The 24,187-nt window shown below is 42.7% G+C and overlaps 20 non-coding genes across 20 annotated transcripts; all 20 read right to left on the bottom strand.

Annotated features, from left to right (window-relative positions):
• Positions 1-995: 995 nt before the first annotated feature.
• On the bottom strand, positions 996-1,079 carry TRNAL-AAG (transfer RNA leucine (anticodon AAG)). Its single transcript has one exon. It is a non-coding gene; the product is annotated as a tRNA-Leu (tRNA).
• Positions 1,080-1,267: 188 nt separating this feature from the next.
• On the bottom strand, positions 1,268-1,350 carry TRNAL-CAG (transfer RNA leucine (anticodon CAG)). Its single transcript has one exon. It is a non-coding gene; the product is annotated as a tRNA-Leu (tRNA).
• Positions 1,351-3,361: 2,011 nt separating this feature from the next.
• On the bottom strand, positions 3,362-3,444 carry TRNAL-CAG (transfer RNA leucine (anticodon CAG)). The gene has a single exon. It is a non-coding gene; the product is annotated as a tRNA-Leu (tRNA).
• Positions 3,445-4,076: 632 nt separating this feature from the next.
• On the bottom strand, positions 4,077-4,159 carry TRNAL-UAG (transfer RNA leucine (anticodon UAG)). Its single transcript has one exon. It is a non-coding gene; the product is annotated as a tRNA-Leu (tRNA).
• A 1,026-nt stretch (positions 4,160-5,185) lies between these two features.
• Positions 5,186-5,268, bottom strand: TRNAL-AAG (transfer RNA leucine (anticodon AAG)). Its single transcript has one exon. It is a non-coding gene; the product is annotated as a tRNA-Leu (tRNA).
• Positions 5,269-5,457: 189 nt separating this feature from the next.
• Positions 5,458-5,540, bottom strand: TRNAL-CAG (transfer RNA leucine (anticodon CAG)). Its single transcript has one exon. It is a non-coding gene; the product is annotated as a tRNA-Leu (tRNA).
• Positions 5,541-8,267: 2,727 nt separating this feature from the next.
• TRNAL-UAG (transfer RNA leucine (anticodon UAG)) lies at positions 8,268-8,350 on the bottom strand. The gene has a single exon. It is a non-coding gene; the product is annotated as a tRNA-Leu (tRNA).
• Positions 8,351-9,375: 1,025 nt separating this feature from the next.
• Positions 9,376-9,458, bottom strand: TRNAL-AAG (transfer RNA leucine (anticodon AAG)). Its single transcript has one exon. It is a non-coding gene; the product is annotated as a tRNA-Leu (tRNA).
• A 189-nt stretch (positions 9,459-9,647) lies between these two features.
• Positions 9,648-9,730, bottom strand: TRNAL-CAG (transfer RNA leucine (anticodon CAG)). The gene has a single exon. It is a non-coding gene; the product is annotated as a tRNA-Leu (tRNA).
• A 1,741-nt stretch (positions 9,731-11,471) lies between these two features.
• Positions 11,472-11,554, bottom strand: TRNAL-AAG (transfer RNA leucine (anticodon AAG)). The gene has a single exon. It is a non-coding gene; the product is annotated as a tRNA-Leu (tRNA).
• Positions 11,555-11,743: 189 nt separating this feature from the next.
• On the bottom strand, positions 11,744-11,826 carry TRNAL-CAG (transfer RNA leucine (anticodon CAG)). The gene has a single exon. It is a non-coding gene; the product is annotated as a tRNA-Leu (tRNA).
• Positions 11,827-12,458: 632 nt separating this feature from the next.
• TRNAL-UAG (transfer RNA leucine (anticodon UAG)) lies at positions 12,459-12,541 on the bottom strand. The gene has a single exon. It is a non-coding gene; the product is annotated as a tRNA-Leu (tRNA).
• Positions 12,542-13,567: 1,026 nt separating this feature from the next.
• TRNAL-AAG (transfer RNA leucine (anticodon AAG)) lies at positions 13,568-13,650 on the bottom strand. The gene has a single exon. It is a non-coding gene; the product is annotated as a tRNA-Leu (tRNA).
• Positions 13,651-15,936: 2,286 nt separating this feature from the next.
• Positions 15,937-16,019, bottom strand: TRNAL-CAG (transfer RNA leucine (anticodon CAG)). The gene has a single exon. It is a non-coding gene; the product is annotated as a tRNA-Leu (tRNA).
• Positions 16,020-16,651: 632 nt separating this feature from the next.
• On the bottom strand, positions 16,652-16,734 carry TRNAL-UAG (transfer RNA leucine (anticodon UAG)). The gene has a single exon. It is a non-coding gene; the product is annotated as a tRNA-Leu (tRNA).
• A 1,026-nt stretch (positions 16,735-17,760) lies between these two features.
• TRNAL-AAG (transfer RNA leucine (anticodon AAG)) lies at positions 17,761-17,843 on the bottom strand. The gene has a single exon. It is a non-coding gene; the product is annotated as a tRNA-Leu (tRNA).
• A 904-nt stretch (positions 17,844-18,747) lies between these two features.
• Positions 18,748-18,830, bottom strand: TRNAL-UAG (transfer RNA leucine (anticodon UAG)). Its single transcript has one exon. It is a non-coding gene; the product is annotated as a tRNA-Leu (tRNA).
• Positions 18,831-20,128: 1,298 nt separating this feature from the next.
• TRNAL-CAG (transfer RNA leucine (anticodon CAG)) lies at positions 20,129-20,211 on the bottom strand. The gene has a single exon. It is a non-coding gene; the product is annotated as a tRNA-Leu (tRNA).
• Positions 20,212-21,952: 1,741 nt separating this feature from the next.
• On the bottom strand, positions 21,953-22,035 carry TRNAL-AAG (transfer RNA leucine (anticodon AAG)). Its single transcript has one exon. It is a non-coding gene; the product is annotated as a tRNA-Leu (tRNA).
• Positions 22,036-22,939: 904 nt separating this feature from the next.
• On the bottom strand, positions 22,940-23,022 carry TRNAL-UAG (transfer RNA leucine (anticodon UAG)). The gene has a single exon. It is a non-coding gene; the product is annotated as a tRNA-Leu (tRNA).
• Positions 23,023-24,187: the final 1,165 nt, after the last annotated feature.

Raw genomic sequence — 24,187 nt, 5'->3', positions numbered from 1 at the left:
ACTCAGAAATTTCTGTGTCCATGCAAGCTTGAAATAATTTCAACCTTCAAACACAAGGTGCAACTTTTTGCAGAGGACAATAAACACAGAAGATCACATATGAAAGCATTTCATTTCACAGGTGTACTGTTTTTATGCTTTTAGAATAACTTATACCTCTCACCAGCTATTTAGAGTTCTGTATCCTACTCACAAAATTACCTTGCCTGCGACCTCTCTCTTTATACACAAACAACTACTGCTCAGGAAGTAGGAAGGCAGAAGGTGGGGCAGTTTATGCAAATTTATGCTGTCAATGTGCCTTGCAGATTCATGCAGAATTTCTAGTTCCTTGCTGGAAACAAGAGAGAAGGCCTTGTTTCAGATCAACTGTCCCTAGCAAGGAACGTCTGAGCACATCCATTCTTTTGCTCTCTAGCCCCTGGCTTGGGACTCACCCTCACTGGCTGAGGAGTGAAGTTCTGCATACCAACGTTGCATAGAAGCTATGTTTGTGATTGGTTTGAGATGGGTGGGAGGTCAAGAGCAGGGAAAAGCAAGTCACCTTCACTTCTAGTCTCCTCTTCTATGCCTACCTGCCGTTCACTCACTCTGTCTTTGTTTCATTCTCTCCTTCCTCAACACCCCATCTCACTCACTGGCTCTATCATTTGTGCTCTTTCCCCTTGCTCTTCATTTCATAGTGGAAACATCTCTTGAATGGATCATTAGAAAATGAGGTTACATAAAATTAAAAATCTACTTATTGGAAACCAAAAATATCACAAGACTGAATGTAAGCCATTTCTTCAATAAAAGGGATTTTTTAGGCACCCCCCAAAAAACACATAAAACACCACTAGTGCTAGAAGAATATTATACGAGCTTGAAGACAGAATTGGGCAAATTCATTTGCAGTTGAAACTGAAGTTTGGTACTTATTCAGATATTATATGCACTGCCAATTTTTAGCTGAGATTCTGAAGGAACGCAGTGACAAAATGGACTTAAAGTTTTGGCAGAAGTGGGCTTCGAACCCACGCCTCCAGGGGAGACTGCGGCCTTAACGCAGCGCCTTAGACCACTCGGCCATCCTGACCACATGTTGCTTGTCCATCTACATAGTGAGAAAGATAGTGTGAACAAAAAAAACACACATCTTAGGCCATAAGTGGCTATAGCAAGAAAAAAACTCACTGCACTTTTCCAAAAAGACAACCATATAAGCCCATGTGAGGGAAATGATCTGATTTTCTCCCTCAAGAAAAAAGAAGATTAAACACAGGTTTGTCAGAAGTGGGATTTGAACCCACGCCTCCAGAAGAGACTGCGACCTGAACGCAGCGCCTTAGACCACTCGGCCATCCTGACTTGCATTTGCAGCACCTTCCACAAGCCAGACAGCCATGCAAGTTTGGTACCGAAAAGGCATGCCCTCAATTTATTTATCCCATTATAAGCATTTCCAACAGACCTTTGAACAATCCATACAGAGCAGTACCTATGAAGAACTCTTTAGACCTTTAAAGCGTACAAAGAGAAAGTGCTATTCACCAGCCACTTGAACGGCCCAAAGCTGCTTTGAAATTGAGTCAACAGCCACATCTTCGCTGACTAAAGCAAATTCAACAAGGGAGCTCAATGTCAAAACATAGGGTGGAATACGCAAATCTAAGCAGCCCCTGATCACAGCCCTGAGGACATTGCTGTAAGTGTGCTGGAGTACAGCTGTCTACCAGGTGCTTGGCATTCTTCCAAATTTGCATGGCCTGTCTGGCCAGGGAATACAAGAGCATGACTCTTCTAGATGAGCTCTTACATGGGTCCTAAGCTCATTTGGTAATGATTGCACTTTATCAGCAAGACTTTGTACAACAGAAATATATGAGAAACCCAAGCTCTCTTGACTAGACGAGGACGGAATAACGTCCCAGGTGAAGACGAACAGATGCAACTTCCATCAGATATTATCCTGATGAAGAAGATTATATCTCCAAAAGTCATTTCAGAAGTGGGATTCGAACCCACGCCTCCAGAGGAGACTGCAGCCTAGACACAGCGCCTTAGACCACTCGGCCATCCTGACAGTGAAGAGTCCTAAGAAATGTATAAAAGTGACTCAGAAATTTCTGCGTCCATGCAAGCTTGAAATAATTTCAACCTTCAAACACAAGGTGCAACTTTTTGCACTGGACAATAAACACAGAAGATCACATATGAAAGCATTTCATTTCACAGGTGTACTGTTTTTATGCTTTTAGAATAACTTATACCTCTCACCAGCTATTTAGGGTTCTGTATCCTACTCACAAAATTATCTTGCCTGCGACCTCTCTCTTTATACACAAACAACTACTGCTCAGGAAGTAGGAAGGCAGAAGATGGGGCAGTTTATGCAAATTTATGCTGTCAATGTGCCTTGCAGATTCATGCAGAATTTCTAGATCCTTGTTGGAAACAAGAGAGCAGGCCTTGTTTCAGATCAACTGTCCCTAGCAAGGAACGTCTGAGCACATCCATTCTTTTGCTCTCTAGCCCCTGGCTTGGGACTCACCCTCACTGGCTGAGGAGTGAAGTTCTGCATACCAACGTTGCATAGAAGGTATGTTTGTGATTGGTTTGAGATGGGTGGGAGGTCAAGAGCAGGGAAAAGCAAGTCACCTTCACTTCTAGTCTCCTCTTCTATGCCTACCTGCCGTTCACTCACTCTGTCTTTGTTTCATTCTCTCCTTCCTCAACACCCCATCTCACTCACTGGCTCTATCATTTGTGCTCTTTCCCCTTGCTCTTCATTTCATAGTGGAAACATCTCTTGAATGGATCATTAGAAAATGAGGTTACATAAAATTAAAAATCTACTTATTGGAAACCAAAAATATCACAGACTGAATGTAAGCCATTTCTTCAATAAAAGGGATTTTTTAGGCACCCCCCAAAAAACACATAAAACACCACTAGTGCTAGAAGAATATTATACAAGCTTGAAGACAGAATTGGGCAAATTCATTTGCAGTTGAAACTGAAGTTTGGTACTTATTCAGATATTATATGCACTGCCAATTTTTAGCTGAGATTCTGAAGGAACACAGAGACAAAATGGACTTAAAGTTTTGTCAGAAGTGGGATTCGAACCCATGCCTCCAGGAGAGACTCAGCCTTAACGCAGCGCCTTAGACCACTCGGCCATCCTGACCACATGTTGCTTGTTAATCTACATAGTGAGAAAGATAGTGTGAACAAAAAAAACACACATCTTAGGCCATGAGTGGCTATAGCAAGAAAAAAACTCACTGCACCTTTCCAAAAAGACAACCATATAAGCCCATGTGAGGGAAATGATCTGATTTTCACCCTCAAGAAAAAAGAAGATTAAACACAGGTTTGTCAGAAGTGGGATTTGAACCCACGCCTTCAGAAGAGACTGCGACCTGAACGCAGTGCCTTAGACCACTCGGCCATCCTGACTTGCATTTGCAGCACCTTCCACAAACCAGACAGCCATGCAAGTTTGGTACCGAAAAGGCATGCCCTCAATTTATTTATCCCGTTATAAGCATTTCCAACAGATCTTTGAACAATCCATACAGAGCAGTACCTATGAAGAACTCTTTAGACCTTTAAAGCGTACAAAGAGAAAGTGCTATTCACCAGCCACTTGAACGGCCCAAAGCTGCTTTGAAATTGAGTCAACAGCCACATCTTGGCTGACTAAAGCAAATTCAACAAGGGAGCTCAATGTCACAACATAGGGTGGAATACGCAAATCTAAGCAGCCCCTGATCACAGCCCTGAGGACATTGCTGTAAGTGTGCTGGAGTACAGCTGTCTACCAGGTGCTTGGCATTCTTCCAAATTTGCATGGCCTGTCTGGCCAGGGAATACAAGAGCATGACTCTTCTAGATGAGCTCTTACATGGGTCCTAAGCTCATTTGGTAAGGATTGCACTTTATCAGCAAGACTTTGTACAACAGAAATATATGAGAAACCCAAGCTCTCTTGACTAGACGAGGACGGAATAACGTCCCAGGTGAAGACGAACAGATGCAACTTCCATCAGATGGTATCCTGATGAAGAAGATTATATCTCCAAAAGTCATGTCAGAAGTGGGATTCGAACCCACGCCTCCAGAGGAGACTGCAGTCTAAACACAGCGCCTTAGACCACTCGGCCATCCTGACAGTGGAGAGTCCTAAGAAATGTATAAAAGTCACTCAGAAATTTCTGCGTCCATGCAAGCTTGAAATAATTTCAACCTTCAAACACAAGGTGCAACTTTTTGCACAGGACAATAAACACAGAAGATCACATATGAAAGCATTTCATTTCACAGGTGTACTGTTTTTATGCTTTTAGAATAACTTATACCTCTCACCAGCTATTTAGGGTTCTGTATCCTACTCACAAAATTATCTTGCCTGCGACCTCTCTCTTTATACACAAACAACTATTGCTCAGGAAGTAGGAAGGCAGAAGGTGGGGCAGTTTATGCAAATTTATGCTGTCAATGTGCCTTGCAGATTCATGCAGAATTTATAGATCCTTGCTGGAAACAAGAGAGCAGGCCTTGTTTCAGATCAACTGTCCCTAGCAAGGAACGTCTGAGCACATCCATTCTTTTGCTCTCTAGCCCCTGGCTTGGGACTCACCCTCACTGGCTGAGGAGTGAAGTTCTGCATACCAACGTTGCATAGAAGGTATGTTTGTGATTGGTTTGAGATGGGTGGGAGGTCAAGAGCAGGGAAAAGCAAGTCACCTTCACTTCTAGTCTCCTCTTCTATGCCTACCTGCCGTTCACTCACTCTGTCTTTGTTTCATTCTCTCCTTCCTCAACACCCCATCTCACTCACTGGCTCTATCATTTGTGCTCTTTCCCCTTGCTCTTCATTTCATAAGGGAAACATCTCTTGAATGGATCATTAGAAAATGAGGTTACATACAATTAAAAATCTACTTATTGGAAACCAAAAATATCACAAGACTGAATGTAAGCCATTTCATCAATAAAAGGGATTTTTTAGGCACCCCCCAAAAAACACATAAAACACCACTAGTGCTAGAAGAATATTATACGAGCTTGAAGACAGAATTGGGCAAATTCATTTGCAGTTGAAACTGAAGTTTGGTACTTATTCAGATATTATATGCACTGCCAATTTTTAGCTGAGATTCTGAAGGAACGCAGTGACAAAATGGACTTAAAGTTTTGTCAGAAGTGGGATTCGAACCCACGCCTCCAGGAGAGACTGCGGCCTTAACGCAGCGCCTTAGACCACTCGGCCATCCTGACCACATGTTGCTTGTCCATCTACATAGTGAGAAAGATAGTGTGAACAAAAAAAACACACATCTTAGGCCATAAGTGGCTATAGCAAGAAAAAAACTCACTGCACTTTTCCAAAAAGACAACCATATAAGCCCATGTGAGGGAAATGATCTGATTTTCTCCCTCAAGAAAAAAGAAGATTAAACACAGGTTTGTCAGAAGTGGGATTTGAACCCACACCTCCAGAAGAGACTGCGACCTGAACGCAGCGCCTTAGACCACTCGGCCATCCTGACTTGCATTTGCAGCACCTTCCACAAGCCAGACAGCCATGCAAGTTTGGTACCGAAAAGGCATGCCCTCAATTTATTTATCCCATTATAAGCATTTCCAACAGATCTTTGAACAATCCATACAGAGCAGTACCTATGAAGAACTCTTTAGACCTTTAAAGCGTACAAAGAGAAAGTGCTATTCACCAGCCACTTGAACGGCCCAAAGCTGCTTTGAAATTGAGTCAACAGCCACATCTTGGCTGACTAAAGCAAATTCAACAAGGGAGCTCAATGTCACAACATAGGGTGGAATACGCAAATCTAAGCAGCCCCTGATCACAGCCCTGAGGACATTGCTGTAAGTGTGCTGGAGTACAGCTGTCTACCAGGTGCTTGGCATTCTTCCAAATTTGCATGGCCTGTCTGGCCAGGGAATACAAGAGCATGACTCTTCTAGATGAGCTCTTACATGGGTCCTAAGCTCATTTGGTAATGATTGCACTTTATCAGCAAGACTTTGTACAACAGAAATATATGAGAAACCCAAGCTCTCTTGACTAGACGAGGACGGAATAACGTCCCAGGTGAAGACGAACAGATGCAACTGCCATCAGATGTTATCCTGATGAAGAAGATTATATCTCCAAAAGTCATTTCAGAAGTGGGATTCGAACCCACGCCTCCAGAGGAGACTGCAGCCTAGACACAGCGCCTTAGACCACTCGGCCATCCTGACAGTGAAGAGTCCTAAGAAATGTATAAAAGTCACTCAGAAATTTCTGCGTCCATGCAAGCTTGAAATAATTTCAACCTTCAAACACAAGGTGCAACTTTTTGCACAGGACAATAAACACAGAAGATCACATATGAAAGCATTTTATTTCACAGGTGTACTGTTTTTATGCTTTTAGAATAACTTATACCTCTCACCAGCTATTTAGGGTTCTGTATCCTACTCACAAAATTATCTTGCCAGCGACCTCTCTCTTTATACACAAACAACTACTGCTCAGGAAGTAGGAAGGCAGAAGATGGGGCAGTTTATGCAAATTTATGCTGTCAATGTGCCTTGCAGATTCATGCAGAATTTCTAGATCCTTGTTGGAAACAAGAGAGCAGGCCTTGTTTCAGATCAACTGTCCCTAGCAAGGAACGTCTGAGCACATCCATTCTTTTGCTCTCTAGCCCCTGGCTTGGGACTCACCCTCACTGGCTGAGGAGTGAAGTTCTGCATACCAACGTTGCATAGAAGGTATGTTTGTGATTGGTTTGAGATGGGTGGGAGGTCAAGAGCAGGGAAAAGCAAGTCACCTTCACTTCTAATCTCCTCTTCTATGCCTACCTGCCGTTCACTCACTCTGTCTTTGTTTCATTCTCTCCTTCCTCAACACCCCATCTCACTCACTGGCTCTATCATTTGTGCTCTTTCCCCTTGCTCTTCATTTCATAGTGGAAACATCTCTTGAATGGATCATTAGAAAATGAGGTTACATAAAATAAAAAATCTACTTATTGGAAACCAAAAATATCACAAGACTGAATGTAAGCCATTTCTTCAATAAAAGGGATTTTTTAGGCACCCCCCAAAAAACACATAAAACACCACTAGTGCTAGAAGAATATTATACAAGCTTGAAGACAGAATTGGGCAAATTCATTTGCAGTTGAAACTGAAGTTTGGTACTTATTCAGATATTATATGCACTGCCAATTTTTAGCTGAGATTCTGAAGGAACGCAGAGACAAAATGGACTTAAAGTTTTGTCAGAAGTGGGATTCGAACCCACGCCTCCAGGAGAGACTCAGCCTTAACGCAGCGCCTTAGACCACTCGGCCATCCTGACCACATGTTGCTTGTTAATCTACATAGTGAGAAAGATAGTGTGAACAAAAAAAACACACATCTTAGGCCATGAGTGGCTATAGCAAGAAAAAAACTCACTGCACTTTTCCAAAAAGACAACCATATAAGCCCATGTGAGGGAAATGATCTGATTTTCTCCCTCAAGAAAAAAGAAGATTAAACACAGGTTTGTCAGAAGTGGGTTTTGAACCCACGCCTCCAGAAGAGACTGCGACCTGAACGCAGTGCCTTAGACCACTCGGCCAACCTGACTTGCATTTGCAGCACCTTCCACAAACCAGACAGCCATGCAAGTTTGGTACCGAAAAGGCATGCCCTCAATTTATTTATCCCGTTATAAGCATTTCCAACAGATCTTTGAACAATCCATACAGAGCAGTACCTATGAAGAACTCTTTAGACCTTTAAAGCGTACAAAGAGAAAGTGCTATTCACAAGCCACTTGAACGGCCCAAAGCTGCTTTGAAATTGAGTCAACAGCCACATCTTGGCTGACTAAAGCAAATTCAACAAGGGAGCTCAATGTCACAACATAGGGTGGAATACGCAAATCTAAGCAGCCCCTGATCACAGCCCTGAGGACATTGCTGTAAGTGTGCTGGAGTACAGCTGTCTACCAGGTGCTTGGCATTCTTCCAAATTTGCATGGCCTGTCTGGCCAGGGAATACAAGAGCATGACTCTTCTAGATGAGCTCTTACATGGGTCCTAAGCTCATTTGGTAAGGATTGCACTTTATCAGCAAGACTTTGTACAACAGAAATATATGAGAAACCCAAGCTCTCTTGACTAGACGAGGACGGAATAACGTCCCAGGTGAAGACGAACAGATGCAACTTCCATCAGATGGTATCCTGATGAAGAAGATTATATCTCCAAAAGTCATGTCAGAAGTGGGATTCGAACCCACGCCTCCAGAGGAGACTGCGGCCTAAACACAGCGCCTTAGACCACTCGGCCATCCTGACAGTGGAGAGTCCTAAGAAATGTATAAAAGTCACTCAGAAATTTCGGCGTCCATGCAAGCTTGAAATAATTTCAACCTTCAAACACAAGGTGCAACTTTTTGCACAGGACAATAAACACAGAAGATCACATATGAAAGCATTTCATTTCACAGGTGTACTGTTTTTATGCTTTTAGAATAACTTATACCTCTCACCAGCTATTTAGGGTTCTGTATCCTACTCACAAAATTATCTTGCCTGCGACCTCTCTCTTTATACACAAACAACTATTGCTCAGGAAGTAGGAAGGCAGAAGGTGGGGCGTTTATGCAAATTTATGCTGTCAATGTGCCTTGCAGATTCATGCAGAATTTCTAGCTCCTTGCTGGAAACAAGAGAGCAGGCCTTGTTTCAGATCAACTGTCCCTAGCAAGGAACGTCTGAGCACATCCATTCTTTTGCTCTCTAGCCCCTGGCTTGGGACTCACCCTCACTGGCTGAGGAGTGAAGTTCTGCATACCAACGTTGCATAGAAGGTATGTTTGTGATTGGTTTGAGATGGGTGGGAGGTCAAGAGCAGGGAAAAGCAAGTCACCTTCACTTCTAGTCTCCTCTTCTATGCCTACCTGCCGTTCACTCACTCTGTCTTTGTTTCATTCTCTTCTTCCTCAACACCCCATCTCACTCACTGGCTCTATCATTTGTGCTCTTTCCCCTTGCTCTTCATTTCATAGTGGAAACATCTCTTGAATGGATCATTAGAAAATGAGGTTACATAAAATTAAAAATCTACTTATTGGAAACCAAAAATATCACAAGACTGAATGTAAGCCATTTCATCAATAAAAGGGATTTTTTAGGCACCCCCCAAAAAACACATAAAACACCACTAGTGCTAGAAGAATATTATACGAGCTTGAAGACAGAATTGGGCAAATTCATTTGCAGTTGAAACTGAAGTTTTGTACTTATTCAGATATTATATGCACTGCCAATTTTTAGCTGAGATTCTGAAGGAACGCAGTGACAAAATGGACTTAAAGTTTTGTCAGAAGTGGGATTCGAACCCACGCCTCCAGGAGAGATTGCGGCCTTAACGCAGCGCCTTAGACCACTCGGCCATCCTGACCACATGTTGCTTGTCCATCTACATAGTGAGAACGATAGTGTGAACAAAAAAAACACACATCTTAGGCCATAAGTGGCTATAGCAAGAAAAAAACTCACTGCACTTTTCCAAAAAGACAACCATATAAGCCCATGTGAGGGAAATGATCTGATTTTCTCCCTCAAGAAAAAAGAAGATTAAACACAGGTTTGTCAGAAGTGGGATTTGAACCCACGCCTCCATAAGAGACTGCGACCTGAACGCAGCGCCTTAGACCACTCGGCCATCTTGACTTGCATTTGCAGCACCTTCCACAAGCCAGACAGCCATGCAAGTTTGGTACCGAAAAGGCATGCCCTCAATTTATTTATCCCATTATAAGCATTTCCAACAGATCTTTGAACAATCCATACAGAGCAGTACCTATGAAGAACTCTTTAGACCTTTAAAGCGTACAAAGAGAAAGTGCTATTCACCAGCCACTTGAACGGCCCAAAGCTGCTTTGAAATTGAGTCAACAGCCACATCTTGGCTGACTAAAGCAAATTCAACAAGGGAGCTCAATGTCACAACATAGGGTGGAATACGCAAATCTAAGCAGCCCCTGATCACAGCCCTGAGGACATTGCTGTAAGTGTGCTGGAGTACAGCTGTCTACCAGGTGCTTGGCATTCTTCCAAATTTGCATGGCCTGTCTGGCCAGGGAATACAAGAGCATGACTCTTCTAGATGAGCTCTTACATGGGTCCTAAGCTCATTTGGTAAGGATTGCACTTTATCAGCAAGACTTTGTAAAACAGAAATATATGAGAAACCCAAGCTCTCTTGACTAGACGAGGACGGAATAACGTCCCAGGTGAAGACGAACAGATGCAACTTCCATCAGATGTTATCCTGATGAAGAAGATTATATCTCCAAAAGTCATTTCAGAAGTGGGATTCGAACCCACGCCTCCAGAGGAGACTGCAGCCTAGACACAGCGCCTTAGACCACTCGGCCATCCTGACAGTGAAGAGTCTTAAGAAATGTATAAAAGTCACTCAGAAATTTCTGCATCCATGCAAGCTTGAAATAATTTCAACCTTCAAACACAAGGTGCAACTTTTTGCACAGGACAATAAACACAGAAGATCACATATGAAAGCATTTCATTTCACAGGTGTACTGTTTTTATGCTTTTAGAATAACTTATACCTCTCACCAGCTATTTAGGGTTCTGTATCCTACTCACAAAATTATCTTGCCAGCGACCTCTCTCTTTATACACAAACAACTACTGCTCAGGAAGTAGGAAGGCAGAAGATGGGGCAGTTTATGCAAATTTATGCTGTCAATGTGCCTTGCAGATTCATGCAGAATTTCTAGATCCTTGTTGGAAACAAGAGAGCAGGCCTTGTTTCAGATCAACTGTCCCTAGCAAGGAACGTCTGAGCACATCCATTCTTTTGCTCTCTAGCCCCTGGCTTGGGACTCACCCTCACTGGCTGAGGAGTGAAGTTCTGCATACCAACGTTGCATAGAAGGTATGTTTGTGATTGGTTTGAGATGGGTGGGAGGTCAAGAGCAGAGAAAAGCAAGTCACCTTCACTTCTAATCTCCTCTTCTATGCCTACCTGCCGTTCACTCACTCTGTCTTTGTTTCATTCTCTCCTTCCTCAACACCCCATCTCACTCACTGGCTATATCATTTGTGCTCTTTCCCCTTGCTCTTCATTTCATAGTGGAAACATCTCTTGAATGGATCATTAGAAAATGAGGTTACATAAAATTAAAAATCTACTTATTGGAAACCAAAAATATCACAAGACTGAATGTAAGCCATTTCTTCAATAAAAGGGATTTTTTAGGCACCCCCCAAAAAACACATAAAACACCACTAGTGCTAGAAGAATATTATACGAGCTTGAAGACAGAATTGGGCAAATTCATTTGCAGTTGAAACTGAAGTTTGGTACTTATTCAGATATTATATGCACTGCCAATTTTTAGCTGAGATTCTGAAGGAACGCAGAGACAAAATGGACTTAAAGTTTTGTCAGAAGTGGGGTTTGAACCCACGCCTCCAGGAGAGACTGCGGCCTTAATGCAGTGCCTTAGACCACTCGGCCATCCTGACCACAAGTTGCTTGTTCATCTACATAGTGAGAAAGATAGTGTGAACAAAAAAAACACACATCTTAGGCCATGAGTGGCTATAGCAAGAAAAAAACTCACTGCACTTTTCCAAAAAGACAACCATATAAGCCCATGTGAGGGAAATGATCTGATTTTCTCCCTCAAGAAAAAAGAAGATTAAACACAGGTTTGTCAGAAGTGGGATTTGAACCCACGCCTCCAGAAGAGACTGCGACCTGAACGCAGCGCCTTAGACCACTCGGCCATCCTGACTTGCATTTTCAGCACCTTCCACAAGCCAGACAGCCATGCAAGTTTGGTACCGAAAAGGCATGCCCTCAATTTATTTATCCCATTATAAGCATTTCCAACAGATCTTTGAACAATCCATACAGAGCAGTACCTATGAAGAACTCTTTAGACCTTTAAAGCGTACAAAGAGAAAGTGCTATTCACCAGCCACTTGAACGGCCCAAAGCTGCTTTGAAATTGAGTCAACAGCCACATCTTGGCTGACTAAAACAAATTCAACAAGGGAGCTCAATGTCACAACATAGGGTGGAATACGCAAATCTAAGCAGCCCCTGATCACAGCCCTGAGGACATTGCTGTAAGTGTGCTGGAGTACAGCTGTCTACAAGGTGCTTGGCATTCTTCCAAATTTGCATGGCCTGTCTGGCCAGGGAATACAAGAGCATGACTCTTCTAGATGAGCTCTTACATGGGTCCTAAGCTCATTTGGTAAGGATTGCACTTTATCAGCAAGACTTTGTAAAACAGAAATATATGAGAAACCCAAGCTCTCTTGACTAGACGAGGACGGAATAACGTCCCAGGTGAAGACGAAGAGATGCAACTTCCATCAGATGTTATCCTGATGAAGAAGATTATATCTCCAAAAGTCATGTCAGAAGTGGGATTCGAACCCACGCCTCCAGAGGAGACTGCAGCCTAAACACAGCGCCTTAGACCACTCGGCCATCCTGACAGTGAAGAGTCCTAAGAAATGTATAAAAGTCACTCAGAAATTTCTGCGACCATGCAAGCTTGAAATAATTTCAACCTTCAAACACAAGGTGCAACTTTTTGCACAGGACAATAAACACAGAAGATCACATATGAAAGCATTTCATTTCACAGGTGTACTGTTTTTATGCTTTTAGAATAACTTATACCTTTCACCAGCTATTTAGGGTTCTGTATCCTACTCACAAAATTACCTTGCCTGCGACCTCTCTCTTTATACACAAACAACTACTACTCAGGAAGTAGGAAGGCAGAAGGTGGGGCAGTTTATGGAAATTTATGCTGTCAATGTGCCTTGCAGATTCATGCAGAATTTCTAGATCCTTGCTGGAAACAAGAGAGCAGGCCTTGTTTCAGATCAACTGTCTCTAGCAAGGAACGTCTGAGCACATCCATTCTTTTGCTCTCTAGCCCCTGGCTTGGGTCTCACCCCCACTGGCTGAGGAGTGAAGTTCTGCATACCAACGTTGCATAGAAGGTATGTTTGTGATTGGTTTGAGATGGGTGGGAGTTCAAGAGCAGGGAAAAGCAAGTCACTTTCACTTCTAGTCTCCTCTTCTATGCCTACCTGCCGTTCACTCACTCTGTCTTTGTTTCATTCTCTCCTTCCTCAACACCCCATCTCACTCACTCGCTCTATCATTTGTGCTCTTTCCCCTTGCTCTTCATTTCATAGTGGAATCATCTCTTGAATGGATCATTAGAAAATGAGGTTACATAAAATTAAAAATCTACTTATTGGAAACCAAAAATATCACAAGACTGAATGTAAGCCATTTCTTCAATAAAAGGGATTTTTTAGGCACCCCCCAAAAAACACATAAAACACCACTAGTGCTAGAAGAATATTATACGAGCTTGAAGACAGAATTGGGAAAATTCATTTGCAGTTGAAACTGAAGTTTGGTACTTATTCAGATATTATATGCACTGCCAATTTTTAGCTGAGATTCTGAAGGAACGCAGAGACAAAATGGACTTAAAGTTTTGTCAGAAGTGGGATTCGAACCCACGCCTCCAGGAGAGACTGCGGCCTTAACGCAGCGCCTTAGACCACTCGGCCATCCTGACCACATGTTGCTTGTCCATCTACATAGTGAGAAAGATAGCGTGAACAAAAAAAACACACATCTTAGGCCATAAGTGGCTATAGCAAGAAAAAAACTCACTGCACTTTTCCAAAAAGACAACCATATAAGCCCATGTGAGGGAAATGATTTGATTTTCTCCCTCAAGAAAAAAGAAGATTAAACACAGGTTTGTCAGAAGTGGGATTTGAACCCACACCTCCAGAAGAGACTGCAACCTTAACGCAGCGCCTTAGACCACTCGGCCATCCTGCCTTGCATTTGCAGCACCTTCCACAAGCCAGACAGCCATGCAAGTTTGGTACCGAAAAGGCATGCCCTCAATTTATTTATCCCATTATAAGCATTTCCAACAGATCTTTGAACAATCCATACAGAGCAGTACCTATGAAGAACTCTTTAGACCTTTAAAGCGTACAAAGAGAAAGTGCTATTCACCAGCCACTTGAACGGCCCAAAGCTGCTTTGAAATTGAGTCAACAGCCACATCTTCGCTGACTAAAGCAAATTCAACAAGGGAGCTCAATGTCACAACATAGGGTGGAATACGCAAATCTAAGCAGCCCCTGATCACAGCCCTGAGGACATTGCTGTAAGTGTGCTGGAGTACAGCTGTCTACCAGGTGCTTGGCATTCTTCCAAATTTGCATGGCTTGTCTGGCCAGGGAATACAAGAGCATGACTCTTCTAGATGAGCTCTTACATGGGTCCTAAGCTCATTTGGTAATGATTGCACTTTATCAGCAACACTTTGTACAACAGAAATATATGAGAAACCCAAGCTCTCTTGACTAGACGAGGACGGAATAACGTCCCAGGTGAAGACGAACAGATGCAACTTCCATCAGATGTTATCCTGATGAAGAAGATTATATCTCCAAAAGTCATTTCAGAAGTGGGATTCGAAATCACGCCTCCAGAGGAGACTGCAGCCTAGACACAGCGCCTTAGACCACTCGGCCATCCTGACAGTGAAGAGTCCTAAGAAATGTATAAAAGTGACTCAGAAATTTCTGCGTCCATGCAAGCTTGAAATAATTTCAACCTTCAAACACAAGGTGCAACTTTTTGCACAGGACAATAAACACAGAAGATCACATATGAAAGCATGTCATTTCACAGGTGTACTGTTTTTATGCTTTTAGAATAACTTATACCTCTCACCAGCTATTTAGGGTTCTGTATCCTACTCACAAAATTATCTTGCCTGCGACCTCTCTCTTTATACACAAACAACTACTGCTCAGGAAGTAGGAAGGCAGAAGATGGGGCAGTTTATGCAAATTTATGCTGTCAATGTGCCTTGCAGATTCATGCAGAATTTCTAGATCCTTGTTGGAAACAAGAGAGCAGGCCTTGTTTCAGATCAACTGTCCCTAGCAAGGAACGTCTGAGCACATCCATTCTTTTGCTCTCTAGCCCCTGGCTTGGGACTCACCCTCACTGGCTGAGGAGTGAAGTTCTGCATACCAACGTTGCATAGAAGGTATGTTTGTGATTGGTTTGAGATGGGTGGGAGGTCAAGAGCAGGGAAAAGCAAGTCACCTTCACTTCTAGTCTCCTCTTCTATGCCTACCTGCCGTTCACTCACTCTGTCTTTGTTTCATTCTCTCCTTCCTCAACACCCCATCTCACTCACTCGCTCTATCATTTGTGCTCTTTCCCCTTGCTCTTCATTTCATAGTGGAAACATCTCTTGAATGGATCATTAGAAAATGAGGTTACATAAAATTAAAAACTCTACTTATTGGAAACCAAAAATATCACAAGACTGAATGTAAGCCATTTCTTCAATAAAAGGGATTTTTTAGGCACCCCCCAAAAAACACATAAAACACCACTAGTGCTAGAAGAATATTATACGAGCTTAAAGACGGAATTGGGCAAATTCATTTGCAGTTGAAACTGAAGTTTGGTACTTATTCAGATATTATATGCACTGCCAATTTTTAGCTGAGATTCTGAAGGAACGCAGAGACAAAATGGACTTAAAGTTTTGTGAGAAGTGGGATTCGAACCCACGCCTCCAGGAGAGACTGCGGCCTTAATGCAGTGCCTTAGACCACTCGGCCATCCTGACCACAAGTTGCTTGTTCATCTACATAGTGAGAAAGATAGTGTGAACAAAAAAAACACACATCTTAGGCCATGAGTGGCTATAGCAAGAAAAAAATTCACTGCACTTTTCCAAAAAGACAACCATATAAGCCCATGTGAGGGAAATGATCTGATTTTCTCCCTCAAGAAAAAAGAAGATTAAACACAGGTTTGTCAGAAGTGGGATTTGAACCCACGCCTCCAGAAGAGACTGCGACCTGAACGCAGCGCCTTAGACCACTCGGCCATCCTGACTTGCATTTGCAGCACCTTCCACAAGCCAGACAGCCATGCAAGTGGGGTACCGAAAAGGCATGCCCTCAATTTATTTATCCCATTATAAGCATTTCCAACAGATCTTTGAACAATCCATACAGAGCAGTACCTATGAAGAACTCTTTAGACCTTTAATGAGTACAAAGAGAAAGTGCTATTCACCAGCCACTTGAACGGCCCAAAGCTGCTTTGAAATTGAGTCAATAGCCACATCTTGGCTGACTAAAGCAAATTCAACAAGGGATCTCAATGTCACAACATAGGGTGGAATTCGCAAATCTAAGCAGCCCCTGATCACTGCCCTGAGGAAATTGCTGTAAGTGTGCTGGAGTCCAGCTGTCTACCAGGTGCTTGGCATTCTTCCAAATTTGTATGGCCTGTCTGGCCAGGGAATACAAGAGAATGACTCTTCTAGATGAGCTCTTACATGGGTCATAAGCTCATTTGGTAAGGATTGCACTTTATCAGCAAGACTTTGTACAACAGAAATATATGAGAAACCCAAGCTCTCTTGACTAGACGAGGACGGAATAACGTCCCAGGTGAAGACGAACAGATGCAACTTCCATCAGATGTTATCCTGATGAAGAAGATTATATCTCCAAAAGTCATTTCAGAAGTGGGATTTGAACCCACGCCTCCATAGGAGACTGCGGCCTAAACACAGCGCCTTAGACCACTCGGCCATCCTGACAGTGAAGAGTCCTAAGAAATGTATAAAAGTCACACAGTAATGTCTGCGTCCATGCAAGCTTGACATAATTTCAACCTTCAAACACAAGGTGCAACTTTTTGCACAGGACAATAAACACAGAAGATCACATATGAAAGCATTTCATTTCACAGGTGTACTGTTTTTATGCTTTTAGAATAACTTATACCTCTCACCAGCTATTTAGGGTTCTGTATCCTACTCACAAAATTATCTTGCCTGCGACCTTTCTCTCTATACACAAACAACTACTGCTCAGGAAGTAGGAAGGCAGAAGGTGGGGCAGTTTATGCAAATTTATGCTGTCAATGTGCCTTGCACATTCATGCAGAATTTCTAGATCCTTGCTGGAAACAAGAGAGCACGCCTTGTTTCAGATCAACTGTCTCTAGCAAGGAACGTCTGAGCACATCCATTCTTTTGCTCTCTAGCCCCTGGCTTGGGTCTCACCCCCACTGGCTGAGGAGTGAAATTCTGCATACCAACGTTGCATAGAAGGTATGTTTGTGATTGGTTTGAGATGGGTGGGAGTTCAAGAGCAGGGAAAAGCAAGTCACTTTCACTTCTAGTCTCCTCTTCTATGCCTACCTGCCGTTCACTCACTCTGTCTTTGTTTCATTCTCTCCTTCCTCAACACCCCATCTCACTCACTCGCTCTATCATTTGTGCTCTTTCCCCTTGCTCTTCATTTCATAGTGGAAACATCTCTTGAATGGATCATTAGAAAATGAGGTTACATACAATTAAAAATCTACTTATTGGAAACCAAAAATATCACAAGACTGAATGTAAGCCATTTCTTCAATAAAAGGGATTTTTTAGGCACCCCCCAAAAAACACATAAAACACCTCTAGTGCTAGAAGAATATTATACGAGCTTGAAGACAGAATTGGGAAAATTCATTTGCAGTTGAAACTGAAGTTTGGTACTTATTCAGATATTATATGCACTGCCAATTTTTAGCTGAGATTCTGATGGAACGCAGAGACAAAATGGACTTAAAGTTTTGTCAGAAGTGGGATTCGAACCCACGCCTCCAGGAGAGACTGCGGCCTTAACGCAGCGCCTTAGACCACTCGGCCATCCTGACCACATGTTGCTTGTCCATCTACATAGTGAGAAAGATAGCGTGAACAAAAAAAACACACATCTTAGGCCATAAGTGGCTATAGCAAGAAAAAAACTCACTGCACTTTTCCAAAAAGACAACCATATAAGCCCATGTGAGGGAAATGATTTGATTTTCTCCCTCAAGAAAAAAGAAGATTAAACACAGGTTTGTCAGAAGTGGGATTTGAACCCACACCTCCAGAAGAGACTGCAACCTTAACGCAGCGCCTTAGACCACTCGGCCATCCTGCCTTGCATTTGCAGCACCTTCCACAAGCCAGACAGCCATGCAAGTTTGGTACCGAAAAGGCATGCCCTCAATTTATTTATCCCATTATAAGCATTTCCAACAGATCTTTGAACAATCCATACAGAGCAGTACCTATGAAGAACTCTTTAGACCTTTAAAGCGTACAAAGAGAAAGTGCTGTTCACCAGCCACTTGAACGGCCCAAAGCTGCTTTGAAATTGAGTCAACAGCCACATCTTGGCTGACTAAAGCAAATTCAACAAGGGAGCTCAATGTCACAACATAGGGTGGAATACGTAAATCTAAGCAGCCCCTGATCACAGCCCTGAGGACATTGCTGTAAGTGTGCTGGAGTACAGCTGTCTACCAGGTGCTTGGCATTCTTCCAAATTTGCATGGCCTGTCTGGCCAGGGAATACAAGAGCATGACTCTTCTAGATGAGCTCTTACATGGGTCCTAAGCTCATTTGGTAAGGATTGCACTTTATCAGCAAGACTTTGTACAACAGAAATATATGAGAAACCCAAGCTCTCTTGACTAGACGAGGACAGAATAACATCCCAGGTGAAGACGAACAGAAGCAACTTCCATCAGATGTTATCCTGATGAAGAAGATTATATCTCCAAAAGTCATTTCAGAAGTGGGATTTGAACCCACGCCTCCATAGGAGACTGCGGCCTAAACACAGCGCCTTAGACCACTCGGCCATCCTGACAGTGAAGAGTCCTAAGAAATGTATAAAAGTCACTCAGTAATGTCTGCGTCCATGCAAGCTTGACATAATTTCAACCTTCAAACACAAGGTGCAACTTTTTGCACAGGACAATAAACACAGAAGATCACATATGAAAGCATTTCATTTCACAGGTGTACTGTTTTTATGCTTTTAGAATAACTTATACCTCTCACCAGCTATTTAGGGTTCTCTATCCTACTCACAAAATTATCTTGCCTGCGACCTCTCTCTTTATACACAAACAACTACTGCTCAGGAAGTAGGAAGGCAGAAGATGGGGCAGTTTATGCAAATGTATGCTGTCAATGTGCCTTGCAGATTCATGCAGAATTTCTAGATCCTTGTTGGAAACAAGAGAGCAGGCCTTGTTTCAGATCAACTGTCCCTAGCAAGGAACGTCTGAGCACATCCATTCTTTTGCTCTCTAGCCCCTGGCTTGGGACTCACCCTCACTGGCTGAGGAGTGAAGTTCTGCATACCAACGTTGCATAGAAGGTATGTTTGTGATTGGTTTGAGATGGGTGGGAGGTCAAGAGCAGGGAAAAGCAAGTCACCTTCCCTTCTAGTCTCCTCTTCTATGCCTACCTGCCGTTCACTCACTCTGTCTTTGTTTCATTCTCTCCTTCCTCAACACCCCATCTCACTCACTCGCTCTATCATTTGTGCTCTTTCCCCTTGCTCTTCATTTCATAGTGGAAACATCTCTTGAATGGATCATTAGAAAATGAGGTTACATAAAATTAAAAATCTACTTATTGGAAACCAAAAATATCACAAGACTGAATGTAAGCCATTTCTTCAATAAAAGGGATTTTTTAGGCACCCCCCAAAAAACACATAAAACACCACTAGTGCTAGAAGAATATTATACGAGCTTAAAGACAGAATTGGGCAAATTCATTTGCAGTTGAAACTGAAGTTTGGTACTTATTCAGATATTATATGCACTGCCAATTTTTAGCTGAGATTCTGAAGGAACGCAGAGACAAAATGGACTTAAAGTTTTGTCAGAAGTGGGATTCGAACCCACGCCTCCAGGAGAGACTGCGGCCTTAATGCAGTGCCTTAGACCACTCGGCCATCTTGACCACAAGTTGCTTGTTCATCTACATAGTGAGAAAGATAGTGTGAACAAAAAAAACACACATCTTAGGCCATGAGTGGCTATAGCAAGAAAAAAACTCACTGCACTTTTCCAAAAAGACAACCATATAAGCCCATGTGAGGGAAATGATCTGATTTTCTCCCTCAAGAAAAAAGAAGATTAAACACAGGTTTGTCAGAAGTGGGATTTGAACCCACGCCTCCAGAAGAGACTGCGACCTGAACACAGCGCCTTAGACCACTCGGCCATCCTGACTTGCATTTTCAGCACCTTCCACAAGCCAGACAGCCATGCAAGTTTGGTACCGAAAAGGCATGCCCTCAATTTATTTATCCCATTATAAGCATTTCCAACAGATCTTTGAACAATCCATACAGAGCAGTACCTATGAAGAACTCTTTAGACCTTTAAAGCGTACAAAGAGAAAGTGCTATTCACCAGCCACTTGAACGGCCCAAAGCTGCTTTGAAATTGAGTCAACAGCCACATCTTGCCTGACTAAAGCAAATTCAACAAGGGAGCTCAATGTCACAACATAGGGTGGAATACGCAAATCTAAGCAGCCCCTGATCACAGCCCTGAGGACATTGCTGTAAGTGTGCTGGAGTACAGCTGTCTACCAGGTGCTTGGCATTCTTCCAAATTTGCATGGCCTGTCTGGCCAGGGAATACAAGAGCATGACTCTTCTAGATGAGCTCTTACATGGGTCCTAAGCTCATTTGGTAAGGATTGCACTTTATCAGCAAGACTTTGTACAACAGAAATATATGAGAAACCAAAGCTCTCTTGACTAGACGAGAACGGAATAACGTCCCAGGTGAAGACGAACAGAAGCAACTTCCATCAGATGTTATCCAGATGAAGAAGATTATATCTCCAAAAGTCATTTCAGAAGTAGGATTTGAACCCACGCCTCCATAGGAGACTGCGGCCTAAACACAGCGCCTTAGACCACTCGGCCATCCTGACAGTGAAGAGTCCTAAGAAATGTATAAAAGTCACTCAGAAATGTCTGCGTCCATGCAAGCTTGAAATAATTTCAACCTTCAAACACAAGGTGCAACTTTTTGCACAGGACAATAAACACAGAAGATCACATATGAAAGCATTTCATTTCACAGGTGTACTGTTTTTATGCTTTTAGAATAACTTATACCTCTCACCAGCTATTTAGGGTTCTGTATCCTACTCACAAAATTATCTTGCCTGCGACCTTTCTCTCTATACACAAACAACTACTGCTCAGGAAGTAGGAAGGCAGAAGGTGGGGCAGTTTATGCAAATTTATGCTGTCAATGTGCCTTGCACATTCATGCAGAATTTCTAGATCCTTGCTGGAAACAAGAGAGCACGCCTTGTTTCAGATCAACTGTCCCTAGCAAGGAACGTCTGAGCACATCCATTCTTTTGCTCTCTAGCCCCTGGCTTGGGTCTCACCCCCACTGGCTGAGGAGTGAAGTTCTGCATACCAACGTTGCATAGAAGGTATGTTTGTGATTGGTTTGAGATGGGTGGGAGTTCAAGAGCAGGGAAAAGCAAGTCACTTTCACTTCTAGTCTCCTCTTCTATGCCTACCTGCCGTTCACTCACTCTGTCTTTGTTTCATTCTCTCCTTCCTCAACACCCCATCTCACTCACTCGCTCTATCATTTGTGCTCTTTCCCCTTGCTCTTCATTTCATAGTGGAAACATCTCTTGAATGGATCATTAGAAAATGAGGTTACATAAAATTAAAAATCTACTTATTGGAAACCAAAAATATCACAAGACTGAATGTAAGCCATTTCTTCAATAAAAGGGATTTTTTAGGCACCCCCCAAAAAACACATAAAACACCACTAGTGCTAGAAGAATATTATACGAGCTTGAAGACAGAATTGGGCAAATTCATTTGCAGTTGAAACTGAAGTTTGGTACTTATTCAGATATTATATGCACTGCCAATTTTTAGCTGAGATTCTGAAGGAACGCAGAGACAAAATGGACTTAAAGTTTTGTCAGAAGTGGGATTCGAACCCACGCCTCCAGGAGAGACTGCGGCCTTAACGCAGCACCTTAGACCACTCGGCCATCCTGACCACATGTTGCTTGTCCATCTACATAGTGAGAAAGATAGCGTGAACAAAAAAAACACACATCTTAGGCCATAAGTGGCTATAGCAAGAAAAAAACTCACTGCACTTTTCCAAAAAGACAACCATATAAGCCCATGTGAGGGAAATGATTTGATTTTCTCCCTCAAGAAAAAAGAAGATTAAACACAGGTTTGTCAGAAGTGGGATTTGTACCCACACCTCCAGAAGAGACTGCAACCTTAACGCAGCGCCTTAGACCACTCGGCCATCCTGACTTGCATTTGCAGCACCTTCCACAAGCCAGACAGCCATGCAAGTTTGGTACCGAAAAGGCATGCCCTCAATTTATTTATCCCATTATAAGCATTTCCAACAGATCTTTGAACAATCCATACAGAGCAGTACCTATGAAGAACTCTTTAGACCTTTAAAGCGTACAAAGAGAAAGTGCTATTCACCAGCCACTTGAACGGCCCAAAGCTGCTTTGAAATTGAGTCAACAGCCACATCTTCGCTGACTAAAGCAAATTCAACAAGGGAGCTCAATGTCACAACATAGGTTGGTATACGCAAATCTAAGCAGCCCCTGATCACAGCCCTGAGGACATTGCTGTAAGTGTGCTGGAGTACAGCTGTCTACCAGGTGCTTGGCATTCTTCCAAATTTGCATGGCCTGTCTGGCCAGGGAATACAAGAGCATGACTCTTCTAGATGAGCTCTTACATGGGTCCTAAGCTCATTTGGTAATGATTGCACTTTATCAGCAAGACTTTGTACAACAGAAATATATGAGAAACCCAAGCTCTCTTGACTAGACGAGGACGGAATAACGTCCCAGGTGAAGACGAACAGATGCAACTTCCATCAGATGTTATCCAGATGAAGAAGATTATATCTCCAAAAGTCATGTCAGAAGTGGGATTCGAACCCACGCCTCCAGAGGAGACTGCGGCCTAAACACAGCGCCTTAGACCACTCGGCCATCCTGACAGTGAAGAGTACTGAGAAATGTATAAAAGTCACTCAGAAATTTCTGCGACCATGCAAGCTTGAAATAATTTCAACCTTCAAACACAAGGTGCAACTTTTTGCACGGGACAATAAACACAGAAGATCACATATGAAAGCATTTCATTTCACAGGTGTACTGTTTTTATGCTTTTAGAATAACTTATACCTCTCACCAGCTATTTAGGGTTCTGTATCCTACTCACAAAATTACCTTGCCTGCGACCTCTCTTTTTATACACAAACAACTACTGCTCAGGAAGTAGGAAGGCAGAAGGTGGGGCAGTTTATGGAAATTTATGCTGTCAATGTGCCTTGCAGATTTATGCAGAATTTCTAGATCCTTGCTGGAAACAAGAGAGCAGGCCTTGTTTCAGATCAACTGTCCCTAGCAAGGAACGTCTGAGCACATCCATTCTTTTGCTCTCTAGCCCCTGGCTTGGGACTCACCCTCACTGGCTGAGGAGTGAAGTTCTGCATACCAACGTTACATAGAAGGTATGTTTGTGATTGGTTTGAGATGGGTGGGAGGTCAAGAGCAGGGAAAAGCAAGTTACCTTCACTTCTAGTCTCCTCTTCTATGCCTACCTGCCGTTCACTCACTCTGTCTTTGTTTCATTCTCTCCTTCCTCAACACCCCATCTCACTCACTGGCTCTATCATTTGTGCTCTTTCCCCTTGCTCTTCATTTCATAGTGGAAACATCTCTTGAATGGATCATTAGAAAATAAGGTTACATAAAATTAAAAATCTACTTATTGGAAACCAAAAATATCACAAGACTGAATGTAAGCCATTTCTTCAATAAAAGGGATTTTTTAGGCACCGCCCAAAAAACACATAAAACACCACTAGTGCTAGAAGAATATTATACGAGCTTGAAGACAGAATTGGGCAAATTCATTTGCAGTTGAAACTGAAGTTTGGTACTTATTCAGATATTATATGCACTGCCAATTTTTAGCTGAGATTCTGAAGGAACGCAGAGACAAAATGGACTTAAAGTTTTGTCAGAAGTGGGATTCGAAACCACGCCTCCAGGAGAGACTGCGGCCTTAACGCAGCACCTTAGACCACTCGGCCTATCCTGACCACATGTTGCTTGTTCATCTACATAGTGAGAAAGATAGTGTGAACAAAAAAAACA

The sequence above is a fragment of the Lissotriton helveticus genome, chromosome 8 (genome assembly GCF_964261635.1).
Source record: "Lissotriton helveticus chromosome 8, aLisHel1.1, whole genome shotgun sequence".
Lineage (NCBI taxonomy): Eukaryota > Metazoa > Chordata > Amphibia > Caudata > Salamandridae > Lissotriton > Lissotriton helveticus.
The sequence above is the reverse complement of the archived record's forward strand: the minus strand, read 5'-3'. Positions and strand labels throughout refer to the sequence as shown.